The following is a 16414-nucleotide window of genomic DNA, read 5'->3' as shown; positions in this document are numbered from 1 at the left end:
CTACACTGCAAATGTCCCTGCTCATCTTCAGTACAAGGAACATATTGTACTACTATCATACTCCCTCCGTTCCAAAATATAAGTCTTGGTAGAGATTTCTACTATGGATCACATACAGATGTATCCATATACATTTTAGAGTGTAGATTCACTCATTTTGCTCCATATGTAGTCCATGGTGGAATCTATACAAAGACTTGTATTTAGGAACGGAGAAAGTACATATTAAAGAAGAACGGAAGAGGAACATGGTAAAGAAGAGCAAGCAGATTTTGGACAATAAAATGTTGGTTGCGCAGTGCCCACACATGATGAACCAGAGCGCATTAAGAATGCAACTCCCAGCTGTCTCCCGACCGTTTCAGGCGGTTGGATGAAGATCCTACGTCTCCTAACCCTTCTTCTTCCTCGTCTCTGATTCTTTCCATACAGAACACGGCACGGGCCGCCGGCCGGACCACCGGCCCCCACCGCCTGTGTTCCTCAGACACCCCCACCCCCACCCCCGCCCCAACCCCCACCTGCGTCGAGTTTTCTTCGTTCAGCGAGGCCCCACAACCACCCGAGCCCCTTCGGTCGCACCGGCGAACTCCGGCGAGTTTTGAAAAATCGACTGACCCAATTTTGAAAATTAGTTTACTGTGATTTAACTAGTGTGGAATATAAAAGGGGAAAACCATAAGCATTGGGAGTATAGTGTTGAGCGTGCCATGGCGGATCTGAAGGTGCAAACCGGACAAAGGAAACTTCGCAACCAAGACAAGAAATCAGAATAAAGAAGTGGTGATCTATTTTCTTGCTGCGATAAATAAGTTGCGCAGATACGAAAGAGTACCGCCTCTGGTGCGGCGCCGTGTACGCATCTGCTGAGAATTTGACGGTGCTGCGGTAGCGATGGCTGTCGGCGGCGTGGAAGCAGATCTAGGAGGGTAGACGGTGGTGGCGGGGCGCGGTGGACGATACGGTCGTAGGAGCGGCGCCGGCAAGGTGGACGACGGCGGGGATGAAGCGAGAGGACGGGATGCAAGGATCCCGGTCCGAAGCCGTGGATGAGAGAGGTCGATCTCTCGTAATGGACGGCGGCGTCGGGGTATCAGCTTCGACATGGTGGAGGAGGACGGCGGTGGATGGGGTGGCGGATGGCGGGGGACGGAGGAGGGTGGGGTGGAGAGGGTGTTTTGGCGCCCACGGAGTACGAATGGGGAAAAGGGAGGTAGAGAGGAAGGGGGAAACCATGTATTCAGGGCGCGCTTATCTCAAATGCGAGAAAATTTACTAACTTAGCCCCCGTTTCAAATTTCTACTACATCATAGCAACATTAGTCGGTTGGGGATAGGACGGTAATCTCGCATACACCGAATATTTGCCGACGATAGTTTGTTTTTGGCGCCCACTGTGTATGAATATGAATCGGGGAGGGAGTCGATTTCGGCCGAGGACACACTGTGTTTTGGCGCCCACCATGTATGAATTCGGGTGAGAGGCGGTTACGTCATGTTTGGGTGAAATTACAAACCTACCCTTATCGAAACCTATAGAAATCCAGCAGATAGGCTTTCCGTGGCAGGGATAGGCAGTAGTGATTTCCATCTCGCAGATTTTGGTTTCCGGTGGTTACTGCGACTTTCCCCGCTTCGTTCAAATTTTGCAGAGTGCACGTTTACCGTGCCAACTCAATTCGAATCCCATTTGTATTCTATTTTTTTCGGGCGGGATCCATTTTCAATTGGAATTACATTCTATATACATCATTTTTTATATATACTTCCAAAAGCACAACAAATAATTATGCTCCTTTATATGTATAATATGATTTACAAATACAACAATCTCGAAATCTTAAGGTTGAATTCAAAAAAATTTAACCAAATTATGTTCTACTAAAATGTATGGATCAGTAATATCTACATATTAAATAACATAGATGTGCGTGAATTCATATGACTGTGCATGTTTGATAGATCAATTTTGGTTCGAGTATGGATTACATGTATCATCATCTCGAATTCAAATATTTGAATCCCTTTTTTGTTCACTCCTTTCATGCCTATATCTCTCGCATGCATGCTCCTTCAGGTAGCTATCACTCTCTTTTCTCCAGCTCACCCGCACGCTCACTTCATGTTTCTCCTATCCTCACAAACATGGTCTCTCGACATCTCCCTTGAGAAGTGTCACACTCTCCCTATCATTATACATTACATGGTTTTCATTATCTCTCACGTCTCTACTGTTCTCTGGTATCACTCGGTACCTAAGCTTTCTTTTTCACCGCCACACACACAGTCTCCACTCATCTTTCACTTTGTCTTTCTCTCTATGGGATTCTCTCACACACCCTATATGTCTCTTCATATGATTCATACCACTAAAATTACTCTCTCTCTCTCTCTCATGTAGACACAACATTTGTTGCGGTCTCCTTTTCGTCTCCATCCCAGACTAACATTATTCATTTGTTTACCGATCAGACAACCCCGACTACCGTCTCCTCTCTCTCTCTCACAGACACACACACAACTCCTGCTTCCACTCCCCTTCCCGACTACCGTCTCTCTCTCTCACACACACACAAAACTCTCGATTTTGCACCCCGACTCGTATTTCTCTCACAAACATTTATCGACTAGCTAGCCTCTAGATATGTTTATACACGCGCACACTCGTGCTTCATCCATCGCATGCATGTCTCTCTCCCGCTCCGTGTATCTATGTAGATTTTCCTTCCCTTCTTGAGACACGCCCTCTCGATCGTGCACACACACACTATCGCCTGATTTTAAGCTGATACCTATCGCGCACACACTCGTTGTGTCTTTGTCACACATCCACTCTGTCCTCCTCCACTCTCCCTATCCCTCACACACACATGGGCTTTTTGCAACAACTAGCAAGATGCCCATGCGTTGCACGAAACATCAAGATGCATTTGTATGAGTAGTTTATCTTGTGGGGGAAAAGGATGAACGAGGGAATCCCTTATTTGCAAATGTGGAGAGGGGTGTGGGTATCTTTTTGCAAAATTGCCATAGTTTCCTTCCTATCCGTCAGATATAGATCGAACGGCCTATATTGCAGGATGGCAGGCACACGATCATCAGCAACAATGCTTTTTATAAGAGTAGGGATAAAAAATAGAGTTGGTGATGATGGTGGGCCTGCCATCCTGCAATGTAGGTCGTCTGATTTATATCTGACAGATAGGAAGGAAAATATGGCAATTTACCCGCACTCTTCACCACATTTGCAGATAAGGCCTTCCCTCATTCATCCTTTTCTCCCACAAGATCTTGATGTTCCGTGCAACGCACGGGCATCTTGCTAGTAAGAGTAGAAATTAGACATGTACCACTTCTCGAATCTTGAAACCAACAACATTACTCCCTTATCTCATCACAACCGCCAAAGGAATATATTTTGAGTGAAACATAACATATTTTTAGTGATATACATATTTCAAAACTAGACTTTTTTCTATCAAATCGGTGAATATGTATTAATCTACTTTGATCATGTGGCAACGCATTGGCACATTGCTAGTAGTTATTATAATTTTTTGGACACCAGACAAACGGTGGAGTACATATACGAAGAGAAGAGGCGCACGCACGCAGTCGGTCTCTCGCTGTCTCGCACACATGAGCGTTACGTAAAGGCGACGTTAACAAATAAACCCTAAAACCCTAGGTGCACGATTGCTGCATTCGCGGGTACCGGGTACGTGGTGGAGCACCTTTGTAGGAATAGTCAGCTGAGCACGCCTCCTCGCCGTGTAATTGCTCTGACACGGATGCGACCTCTCATAGCGCAAGCATTGAACCAGCGCGCTGGCCAAGAGGGCCACACTCGCTGCAGGCCCGGTTGAGCACGCCTCCTCGCCGCGTGCAACCAGCTTAAGACTGCCCCGCCTACCTTCATTGAATCGGCACGTGTGCCGGCAACACGTCCTTCCGCGAGCCGGCAGGCATTTTAGAACACAAAAAATGACTAAAATATAATTAATTTACGCATGGTCTTGACTTGTTGTGCTCGCACTGGTAGCAGCTCTCCTCACATTTTTTTGGCTTGTTGTGGACATTATGTATGAATGTGCAGATATCTGTGAACATGAGTTTGATGTGGAAGTTGAACTTGGAATGTCGGGCTTGCGTGTGAACTATACCATGTACAATGCTTCGTCTGTTATTCTTTGGAAAGTAATTGCTGTTATTACATGACCCGAAAAAATACATTTTGTGCCACATCAGTAGATGCACGGACATCACAACAGGCATGCTGACTGGATAAACATTTGAACCTAGCTATTATGAAGGAAGTTTTGTACTGACAACAATTTTAGATAGCAGGAGACGCCTAGCCTGCTCTGCCTCTGCTAGCTTATTTCTGGCTTCTTCCATCTCTTCTTTGGCTTGGGTGAAGAGAGCATATGATTGCTCTTTTCGCTTCTTCAGGAAATCAGCTACAATCTGAAGGGCTGCTGCACGCTTTCTTTCAGCCTTTACTAACGCCACGAGGACACGAACAGCTGACGACTCCACCTGGCTTATGTGTAATCCAGCATCATCTGGGAATTTGCACCTTGTGTCTAATCCAGCATCATTAGGGAACTGGCACCTTGTGTGTAATCCAGCCTCATTTTGGAAACATGATCTCGAGGTTGACCATACTTCCCTCCTCACAGGAACTGCATCCTGACATGAAGTTACTTCTTTTTTAGATCAATACTTAGAGCAAGCCTGATCCATTTAGTAGAAGCCAGATAAACAGAACTCGGAGAAGTGAATTCAAAAGGAAAAAAATAAAAACAGACTACAAGGTGAGAACACCCACTTCCTACATCAAGCTAAAAACGAAAGCATTAGGACGATTAAGACTCTTCTTATTACACATCGAAGAACACCACGCTTAAGAGAAACAGAAACTACAACATATACACATCGACAAAGGAAAATAAGCTGCAGAGTGATGGTACATGAACAACTACCTGTCATTATAAGTACACTGATAAAGGACAGCATGTACTTACAAGAACAATGTAGAGCTAAAAAACATTGGCATTGGATATATTCTACACTAATGTAACCATTCAGACAGATCAGATAATTTGGAGCGAACAATTGATAAGCAAGCTATCATGCATACTGCTGTCACATAATGAACCAGGTATGTATGCAAGTACAGTGATACAGGAAAACAGGTACTAACAAGAGCAAAGCAGCGGGCAGCATATTTGCGATATCCTGTCGTTCTTGTCAAACCAGAATTCTTCTTCGAGCAAATTTCCTGCAAAAAACATCCGTAAGGCACATGCGGAAAAGTAGAAGTTCAAATTGTCATGTGATTTCATAGACAATACCTCATCCTGGGAACAAGACCAGTGCATAACAAGCTTTTTCCATTCAATGTCTTCTAAATTTAGCACAGGAGACTTCATCGGAAATTCGTTTATAGACTTGCCATCAAAGTGTGATTTCCTCAGGTAACACCGATACTGCTGCAATGCTTCCTTGAAAAGCACAAGCAATCTTTGCTCGTCATGACTATCCAGATTGACCCTCGCCTAGTTACAACAATGTAATGTAAATCATTGATGTGTTCAATCAGCAGAAAACAGGAAATTAATAACCATGAAAAATAGCACTTACACGTAAGTTGGACAGGAAGATGTGAAAATGGTGTTTGTCTTCACAATAATCTTCCCATGATGGGAATATATGCACGTAGTCCCTAACAACATTGAAAGCATTGTCTTTTAACCTGGGAATAAATGGAATGGGGTTCCAATCTGCAGGAATTGGCCGTCTCTGCAGTTGGGATAGGTCTTCGGCCGGTGGACTTGCTGTACTTTTTGCTAGAGTGGGATTTTTCTGTGGTACAGCTGGTGCTATGGCAAATGAAATCGGTATATCTTTTGCTGGAGTGCAGGTCCTATGTGATGGGGCTAGTGGTGTGGCCAGTGAAGTATGGGTACAGTCTGCTGGAGTCGGTCCTACATTTTGTGTCACTGGTTTTACAACCAATATAAGTGGGGTGTTGTCTGATTTCTCCGGCACCACCACGTTTTTCAAGGACTTTGCTGGTGCTCCTTCAGGTTTGGCAATCACTGTTGGAAATGTGCCCTAGAGGCAATAATAAATTGGTTATTATTATATTTCCTTGTTCATGATAATCGTCTATTATCCATGCTAGAATTGTATTGATAGGAAACTCAGATACATGTGTGGATACATAGACAACACCAAGTCCCTAGTAAGCCTCTAGTTGACTAGCTCGTTGATCAATAGATGGTTACGGTTTCCTGACCATGGACATTGGATGTCGTTGATAACGGGATCATATCATTAGTAGAATGATGTGATGGACAACACCCAATCCTAAGCCTAGCACAAAGATCGTGTAGTTCGTATGCTAAAGCTTTTCTAATGTCAAGTATCATTTCCTTAGACCATGAGATTGTGCAACTCCTTGATATCGTAGGAATGCTTTGGGTGTGCCAAATGTCACAACATAGCTGGGTGTCTATAAAGGTACACTACAGGTATCTCCGAAAGTGTCTGTTGGGTTGGCACGAATCGAGACTGGGATTTGTCACTCCGTGTAAACGGAGAGGTATCTCTGGGCCCACTCGGTAGGACATCATCATAATGTGCACAATGTGATCAAGGAGTTGATCACGGGATGATGTGTTACGGAACGAGTAAAGAGACTTGCCAGTAATGAGATTGAACATGGTATCCGGATACCGACGATCGAATCTCGGGCAAGTATCGTACCGCTAGACAAAGGGAATTGTATACGGGATTGATTAAGTCCTTGACATCGTGGTTCATCCGATGAGATCATCGTGGAACATGTGGGAGCCAACATGGGTATCCAGATCCCGCTGTTGGTTATTGACCGGAGAGTTATCTCGGTCATGTCTGCATGGTTCCCGAACCCATAGGGTCTACACACTTAAGGTTCGATGACGCTAGGGTTATAGGGAATAGATATACGTGGTTACCGAATGTTGTTCGGAGTCTTGGATGAGATCCCGGACGTCACGAGGAGTTCCGGAATGGTCCGGAGGTAAAGATTTATATATGGGAAGTCCTGTTTTGGTCACCGGAAAAGTTTCGGGTTTTATCGGTAACGTACCGGGACCACCGGGAGGGTCCCGGGGGTCCACCAAGTGGGGCCACAAGCCCCGGAGGGCTGCATGGGCCAAGTGTGGGAGGGGACCAGCCCCAGGTGGGCTGGTGCGCCCCCCCCCCCCCACAAGGGCCCAAGGCGCCTAAGGGGAGGAGGGGGGCAAACCCTAAGGGCAGATGGGCCTTAGGGCCCATGCCTGGTGCGCCTCCCTCTCCCCCTCCACTTGGCCGCCACCCATAGATGTGATTGGGGCTGGCCGCCGCCCCTAGGGTGGAACCCTAGGTGGGGCGCACCCCTCCCTCTCCCCTATATATACTTGAGGACTTGGGGCTGCCAACAGATGAGTTTTTGACCTCTCCATGGCGCAGCCCTACCTCTCTTTCTCCTCATATCTCGCGGTGCTTGGCGAAGCCCTGCTGGAGTACTACGCTCCTCCACCACCACCACGCCGTCGTGCTGCTGCTGGATGGAGTCTTCTCCAACCTCTCCTTCTCCCTTTGCTGGATCAAGGCGTAGGAGACGTCACCGGGCTGTACGTCTGTTGAACATGGAGGTGCCGTCCGTTCGGCACTAGGATCATCGGTGATTTGGATCACGATGAGTACGACTCCATCAACCCCGTTCACTTGAACGCTTCCTCTTAGCGATCTACAAGGGTATGTAGATGCACTCTCGTTCCCTTCGTTGCTAGATTACTCCATAGATTGATCTTGGTGATGCGCAGAAAATTTTGAATTTCTGCTACGTTCCCCAACAGTGGCATCATGAGCTAGGTCTATGCATAGTTTCTATGCACGAGTAGAACACAAAGTAGTTGTGGGTGTTGATTTTGTTCAATATGCTTACCGTTACTAGTCCAATCTTGATTCGGCGGCATTGTGGGATGAAGCGGCCCGGACCGACCTTACACATACTCTTACGTGAGACTGGTTCCACCGACTGACATGCACTAGTATTGCCGGTACGGCTAGAAAGGCTTTGGATACCAGCTCTCTTCAAGTGAAGGTGCGGTACTGTTAATATCGGTGTAACTCTCAAAGGCGACACAACTCCCTGCATTTCCTTGCTATTTTTATAGGATTCAAGTGGGCAGGCCACTACAAATCCTATTCCTATGTTTACAAGATCCTACGAATCAAAGAGGCTCAAAGTGTCCATCACAACCGACCGTATAGACCTCTACACTGCAAATGTCCCTGCTCATCTTCAGTACAAGGAACATACTGTACTACTATCATACTCCCTCCGTTCCAAAATATAAGTCTTGGTAGAGATTTCTACTATGGATCACATACAGATGTATCCATATACATCTTAGAGTGTAGATTCACTCATTTTGCTCCATATGTAGTCCATGGTGGAATCTATACAAAGACTTGTATTTAGGAACGGAGAGAGTACATATTAAAGAAAAATGGAAGAGGAACATGGTAAAGAAGAGCAAGCAGATTTTGGACAATAAAATGTTGGTTGCGCAGTGCCCACACATGATGAACCAGAGCGCATTAAGAATGCAACTCCCAGCTGTCTCTCAACCATTTTAGGCGGTTGGATGAAGATCCTACGTCTCCTAACCCTTCTTCTTCCTCGTCTCTGATTCTTCCCATACAGAACACCGCATGGGCCGCCGGCCGGACAACCGGCCCCCATGGCCTGTGTTCCTCAGACACCCCCACCCCCGCCCCCGCCCCCGCCCCAACCCCCACCCGCGTCGAGTTTTCTTCGTTCAGCGAGGCCCCACAACCACCCGAGCCCCTTCGATTACACCGGCGAACTCCGGCGAGTTCTGAAAAATTGACTGACCCAATTTTGAAAATTAGTTTACTGTGATTTAACTAGTGTGGAATATAAAAGGGGAAAACCATAAGCATTGGGAGTATAGTGTTGAGCGTGCCATGGCGGATCTGAAGGTGCAAACCGGACAAAGGCAACTTCGCAACCAAGACAAGAAACCAGAGTAAAGAAGTGGTGATCTATTTTCTTGCTGCGATAAATAAGTTGCGCAAATACGAAAGAGTACCGCCTCTGGTGCGGCGCCGTGTACGCATCGGCTGAGAATTTGACGGTGCTGCGGTAGCGATGGCTGTCGGCGGCGTGGAAGCAGATCTAGGAGGGTAGACGGTGGTGGTGGGGCGCGGTGGACGATACGGTCGTAGGAGCGGCGCCGGCAAGGTGGACGACGGCGGGGATGAAGCGAGAGGACGGGATGCAAGGATCCCGGTCCAAAGCCGTGGATGAGAGAGGTCGATCTCTCGTAATGGACGGCGGCGTCGGGGTATCAGCTCCGGCATGGTGGAGGAGGACGGCGGTGGATGGGGTGGCGGATGGCGGGGGACGGAGGAGGGTGGGGTGGAGAGGGTGTTTTGGCGCCCATGGAGTACTAATGGGGAAAAGGGAGGTAGAGAGGAAGGGGGAAACCATGTATTCAGGACGCGCTTGTCTCAAATGCGAGAAAATTTACTAACTTAGCCCCCGTTTCAAATTTCTAGTACATCATAGCAACATTAGTCGGTTGGGGATAGGACGGTAATCTCGCATACACCGAATATTTGCCGACGATAGTTTGTTTTTGGCGCCCACCGTGTATGAATATGAATCGGGGAGGGAGTCGATTTCGGCCGAGGACACACTGTGTTTTGGCGCCCACCATGTATGAATCCGGGTGAGAGGCGGTTACGTCACGTTTGGGTGAAATTACAAACCTACCCTTATCAAAACCTATAGAAATCCAGCAGATAGGCTTTCCGTGGCAGGGATAGGCAGTAGTGATTTCCATCTCGCAGATTTTGGTTTCGGACGGTTACTGCGACTTTCCCCGCTTCGTTCAAATTTTGCAGAGTGCACGTTTACCGTGCCAACTCAATTCGAATCCCATTTGTATTCTATTTTTTTCGGGCGGGATCCATTTTCAATTGGAATTACATTCTATATACATCATTTTTTATATATACTTTCAAAAGCACAACAAATAATTATGCTCCTTTATATGTATAATATGATTTACAAATACAACAATCTCGAAATCTTAAGGTTGAATTCGAAAAAATTTAACCAAATTATGGTCTACCAAAATGTATGGATCAGTAATATCTACATATTAAATAACATAGATGTGCGTGAATTCATATGAGTATGCAAGTTTGATAGATCAATTTTGGTTCGAGTATGGATTACATGTATCATCATCTCAAATTCAAATATTTGAATCCCTTTTTTGTTCACTCCTTTCACGCCCATCTCTCTCGCATGCATGCTCCTTCAGGTAGCTATCACTCTCTTTTCTCCAGCTCACCCACACGCTCACTTCATGTTTCTCCTATCCTCACAAACATGGTCTCTCGACATCTCCCTTGAGAAGTGTCACACTCTCCCTATCATTATACATTACACGGTTTTCATTATCTCTCACGTCTCTACTGTTCTCTGGTATCACTCAGTACCTAAGCTTTCTTTTTCACCGCCACACACACAGTCTCCACTCGTCTTTCACTTTGTCTTTCTCTCTATGGGATTCTCTCACACACCCTATATGTCTCTACATATGACTCATACCACTAAAATTACTCTCTCTCTCTCATGTAGACACAACATTTGTTGCGGTCTCCTTTTCGTCTCCATCCCAGACTGACATTATTCATTTGTTTACCGATCAGACAACCCCGACTACCGTCTCCTCTCTCTCTCTCTCATAGACACACACACAACTCCTGCTTCCACTCCCCTTCCCGACTACCGTCTCTCTCTCTCTCTCACACACACACACACAAAACTCTCGCTTTCGCACCCCGACTCGTATTTCTCTCACAAACATTTATCGACTAGCTAGCCTCTAGATATGTTTATACACGCGCACACTCGTGCTTCATCCATCGCATACATGTCTCTCTCCCGCTCCTTGTATCTATGTAGATTTTTCTTACCTTCTTGAGACACGCCCTCTCGATCGTGCACACACACACTATCGCCTGATTTTAAGCTGATACCTATCGCACACACACTCGTTGTGTCTTTGTCACACATGCACTCTGTCCTCCTCCACTCTCCCTCTCTCTCACACACACATGGGCTTTTTGCAACAACAAACAAGATGCCCATGTGTTGCACGGAACATCAAGATGCATTTGTATGAGTAGTTTATCTTGTGGGGGAAAAGGATGAACGAGGGAAGGCCTTATTTGCAAATGTGGAGAGGGGTGTGGGTATCTTTTTGCAAAATTTCCATAGTTTCCTTCCTATCCGTCAGATATAGATCGGACGGCCTATATTGTAGGATGGCAGGCACACGATCATCAGCGACAATGCTTTTTATCAGAGTAGGGATAAAAAATAGAGTTGGTGATGATGGTGGGCCTGCCATCCTGCAATGTAGGTCGTCTGATTTATATCTGACAGATAGGAAGGAAAATATGGCAATTTACCCGCACTCTTCACCACATTTGCAGATAACGCCTTCCCTCGTTCATCCTTTTCTCCCACAAGATCTTGATGTTCCGTGCAACGCACGGGCATCTTGCTAGTAAGAGTAGAAACTAGACATATACCACTTCTCGAATCTTGAAACCAACAACATTCCTCCCTTATCTCATCACAGCCGCCAAAGGAATATATTTTGAGTGAAACATAATATATTTTTAGTGATATAAATATTTCAAAACTAGACTTTTTTCTATCAAATCGGTGAATATGTATTAATCTACTTTGATCGTGTGGCAACGCATTGGCACATTGCTAGTAGTTATTATAATTTTTTGGACACCAGACAAACGGTGGAGTACATATACGAAGAGAAGAGGCGCACGCACGCAGTCGGTCTCTCGCCGTCTCGCACACATGAGCGTTACGTAAAGGCAACATTAAAAATAAACCCTAAAACCCTAGGTGCACGATTGCTGCATTCGCGGGTACCGGATACGTGGTGGAGCACCTTTGTAGGAATAGTCAGCTGAGCACGCCTCCTCGCCGCATAATTGCTCTGACACGGACGCAACCTCTCATAGCGCAAGCATTGAACCGGCGCGCTGGCCAAGAGGGCCGCACTCGCTGCAGGCCCGGCTGAGCACGCCTCCTCGCCGCGTGCAACCAGCTTAAGATTGCCCCGCCTACCTTCATTGAATCGGCACGTGTGCCGGCAACACGTCCTTCCGCGAGCCGGCAGACATTTTAGAACACAAAAAATGACTATAATATAATTAATTTACGCATGGTCTTGACTTGTTGTGCTCGCACTGGTAGCAGCTCGCCTCACATTTTTTGGCTTGTTTTGGACATTATGTATGAATGTGCAGATATCTGTGAACATGAGTTTGATGTGGAAGTTGAACTTGGAATGTCGGGCTTGCGCGTGAACTATACCATGTCCAATGCTTCATCTGTTATTGTTTGGAAATTAATTGCTGTTATTACATGACCCGAAAAAATACATTTTGTGCCACATCAGTAGATGCACGGACATCATAACAGGCATGCTGACTGGATAAACATTTTAACCTAGCTATTATGAAGGAAATTTTGTACTGACAACAGTTTTAGATAGGAGGAGACGCCTAGCCTGCTCTGCCTCTGCTAGCTTATTTCTGGCTTCTTCCATCTCTTCTTTGGCTTGGGTGAAGAGAGCATATGATTGCTCTTTTCGCTTCTTCAGGAACTCAGCTACATTCTGAAGGGCTGCTGCACGCTTTCTTTCAGCCTTTACTAATGCCACGAGGACACGAACAGCTGACGACTCCACCTGGCTTATGTGTAATCCAGCATCATCTGGGAATTTGCACCTTGTGTCTAATCCAGCATCATTAGGGAACTGGCACCTTGTGTGTAATCCAGCCTCATTTTGGAAACATGATCTCGAGGTTGACCATACTTCCCTCCTCACAGGAACTGCATCCTGACATGAAGTTACTTCTTTTTTAGATCAATACTTAGAGCAAGCCTGATCCATTTAGTAGAAGCCAGATAAACAGAACTCGGAGAAGTGAATTCAAAAGGAAAAAAATAAAAACAGACTACAAGGTGAGAACACCCACTTCCTACATCAAGCTAAAAACGAAAGCATTAGGACGATTAAGACTCTTCTTATTACACATCGAAGAACACCACGCTTAAGAGAAACAGAAACTACAACATATACACATCGAAGAACACGAGGCTACACGAAAGTAATTTAAAGGGTATTACTTACCAAAGCTCGTTTTACAGGTTCGGTGCAGCTCCTCTTTAACTTGCCACGCTCCTTGAAGATGTCCCGAATATCCCGTGTTTGGTCTTCATTGCTCCTCTGCATGTTCGCACTCGTGGTTTTAAAATCTCAACATAGCAAGAAAAATATACTACTAGTAATACTCGCGCATCTTGTGGGCAACATTAAAGCACTCGTCTGCCATGTTAGAGCATCTCCAACAGAATCGCAATGCGCGGCGCTTTAAAAATCTCAACATGCTATCTCTACTCTCTTCTCTACTGTTATATTTATTTTATATTTAGTATTTAATATTTATCTCTACTTCCTTTATTGTTTACTTTTTTTCTCTATACTTTTTTTCTTGCAATATAGGCCATCCGATTTATATCTGACAGATAGGAAGGAAGCAAATGGGAATTTTGCAAAAAGATACCCAGACCCCTCTCCAGATTTGCAAATAAGGCCTTCCCTCGTTCATCCTTTTCTCCCACAAGATAAACTACTCATACAAATGCATCTTGATGCGTGCAACGCATGGGCATCTTGGTAGTTCTAAAAACCTTTCCATCATTTCCACACTACTGGTTGCAGATGAAAAACCTACCCAAGCACAGCGCGATACAGGAGCGACGCACAATTACAAGTTGATATTCTGTTGGACAATGGAGGCTATAACCAATTACTTTTATGGGAACAATAGCACCCAGGAAATTTGAAGGGTAGGTATGAAAAAAATTGGAACTGCACATGTACTGCTAAGTGAGTCAATACACACATTACCAATCGAGGAGGAGAACGATGGTCGCGGCGGCCTCTGTGATTCATGGTCGGCAACGGGAGTCAGTTCATTATCCACGACGGTGGTACTTCTGCGCTTGGCGTCGGCTTTCGGGAAGCAGATCCGAGACCGTGGAAGACGATGCCGGGGAAGAGGCTCCGTGTACGACGACGACGGTGGACCGGCTCCAGTGCAGCGTACGAGGTCGTCGATGAGGCAGATGCGCTGCGGTGGATGAGTGCGCTGATGTAAAGGGGAGGAGCACGAAGGCTGCGGTGCCATGGAGAAGTCTATTTTGTGGTGGGGATAGAAAATGGGGAGTATTCAGCTGTACTACTCTGGGTGCCGGGGTGGGGTTGGCTGGGTAGGGTGAACCTGAAGTTACGAAAACAACCCCCTACCAAGCATCATCCATAGGCCTGTTTCGAAGGCTATGATGGTAACTTCCCACTGCTCGAATCAGGGTCGCGGGAGATTTTCCCGCCGACCTCAAAATTTTGTGACACTGGACTCCCCGTGTGGCGTGTTGAGTGATTCGGCTAAGCAACTAGCGAGTAGTAGTAGTAAACTCTGCATATTAGGTTTGACTGAAGTCAAACTTCCTAAAGTTTGATCAAGTTTATAGAAAAATATAAACATTTGCCATAACAAATATGTATGATGTGAAAGTACATTCAATAATGAATCTAATGGTATTATTGTTATTGTATATGTTAATATTTTTTGTTATATGCTTTCTGAGAGTTTACAAAACTTGACTTTGACCAATGCTAATACGCGGACTGAAATAAAAATGGAGGGAGTACACATTTGTTTTCTTAGTTTGTAGTGAACTAATCATTTGTTGAAATTGTAAAATAAATATATTGGGCTATTGACTTCGAATGTAATGGTCTATACAATTCAATAGTTACAATCATTGTCGAATCCCAAGATGTATACAAGGTCTATAGTACTTCACAACATGCTCAAACTCACATAATCCCAGTCAAATGAGAATCTAAATGCATTTCATAGTTATTACTTAGTAGGATGCAACAGAAACAACCATAACTCTGCATCAGCCATTATAGAAGCAACATTTTGACATATCCCAATGTGTGAATGAAACGTGCAGAGAGAGCTTTTGAAGATGGAGCAGATAGGGGCGGGAAAGATTGTATGTATGTGGACGAGAGAGTAGGAGACAAACCTAATGAGACAAAAAGAGAGATAGAGAGAGAAAGAGAGAGGAAGAAGTTAGGTCTGTGAGAAAGATGGATACAAAAAGTAAGGTCCTGTTTGAAGATGGATACACTCTCTCCCTCTCTCTCTCTCTCTCACACACACACACACACACAAGTAAGGCCCTGTTTGGTTCCAAATAAGTCGCCAACTTATAAGTTGAAAAGTACAAAAAGTAACTTATTTTGCCAAACGGACCCAACTTATAAGTCATAAGTTGCTCCACCCCAACTTAAAACTTATAAGTCACCCCTTTTTACGTGGGTCCCATCACCTTTACATTAAAAAACAAGGTGGGAAGGTGTGGTTAGGTGACTTATAAGTCAGATGACAACCAAACAGGCGTGACTTACTGAAGGAAATATACCCTAGAGGCAATAATAAAGTTATTATTTATTTCCTTATATCATGATAAATGTTTATTATTCATGCTAGAATTGTATTAACCGGAAACATAATACATGTGTGAATACATAGACAAAATAGAGTGTCACTAGTGTGCCTCTACTTGACTAGCTCGTTGATCAAAGATGGTTATGTTTCCTAACCATAGACATGAGTTGTCATTTGATTAATGGGATCACATCATTAGGAGAATGACGTGATTGACTTGACCCATTCTGTTAGCATAGCACTTGATCGTTTAGTTTGTTGCTATTGCTTTCTTCATGACTTATACATGTTCCTATGACTATGAGATTATGCAACTCCCGTTTACTGGAGGAACACTTTGTGTGCTACCAAACGTCACAACGTAACTGGGTGATTATAAAGGTGCTCTACAGGTGTCTCCGAAGGTACTTGTTGGGTTGGCGTATTTCGAGATTAGGATTTGTCACTCCAATTGTCGGAGAGGTATCTCTGGGCCCACTCGGTAATGCACATCACTATAAGCCTTGCAAGCATTGCAACTAATGAGTTAGTTGCGGGATGATGTGTTACGGAACGAGTAAAGAGAATTGCTGGTAACGAGATTGAACTAGGTATTGAGATACCGACGATCGAATCTCGGGCAAGTAACATACCGATGACAAAGGGAACAACGTATGTTGTTATGAGGTTTCACCGATAAAGATCTTTGTAGAATATGTAGGATCCAATATGA

The sequence above is a fragment of the Triticum dicoccoides genome, chromosome 6A (assembly GCF_002162155.2).
Source record: "Triticum dicoccoides isolate Atlit2015 ecotype Zavitan chromosome 6A, WEW_v2.0, whole genome shotgun sequence".
In the NCBI taxonomy this organism is placed as follows: domain Eukaryota; kingdom Viridiplantae; phylum Streptophyta; class Magnoliopsida; order Poales; family Poaceae; genus Triticum; species Triticum dicoccoides.
This window is presented reverse-complemented; position numbering follows the sequence as displayed.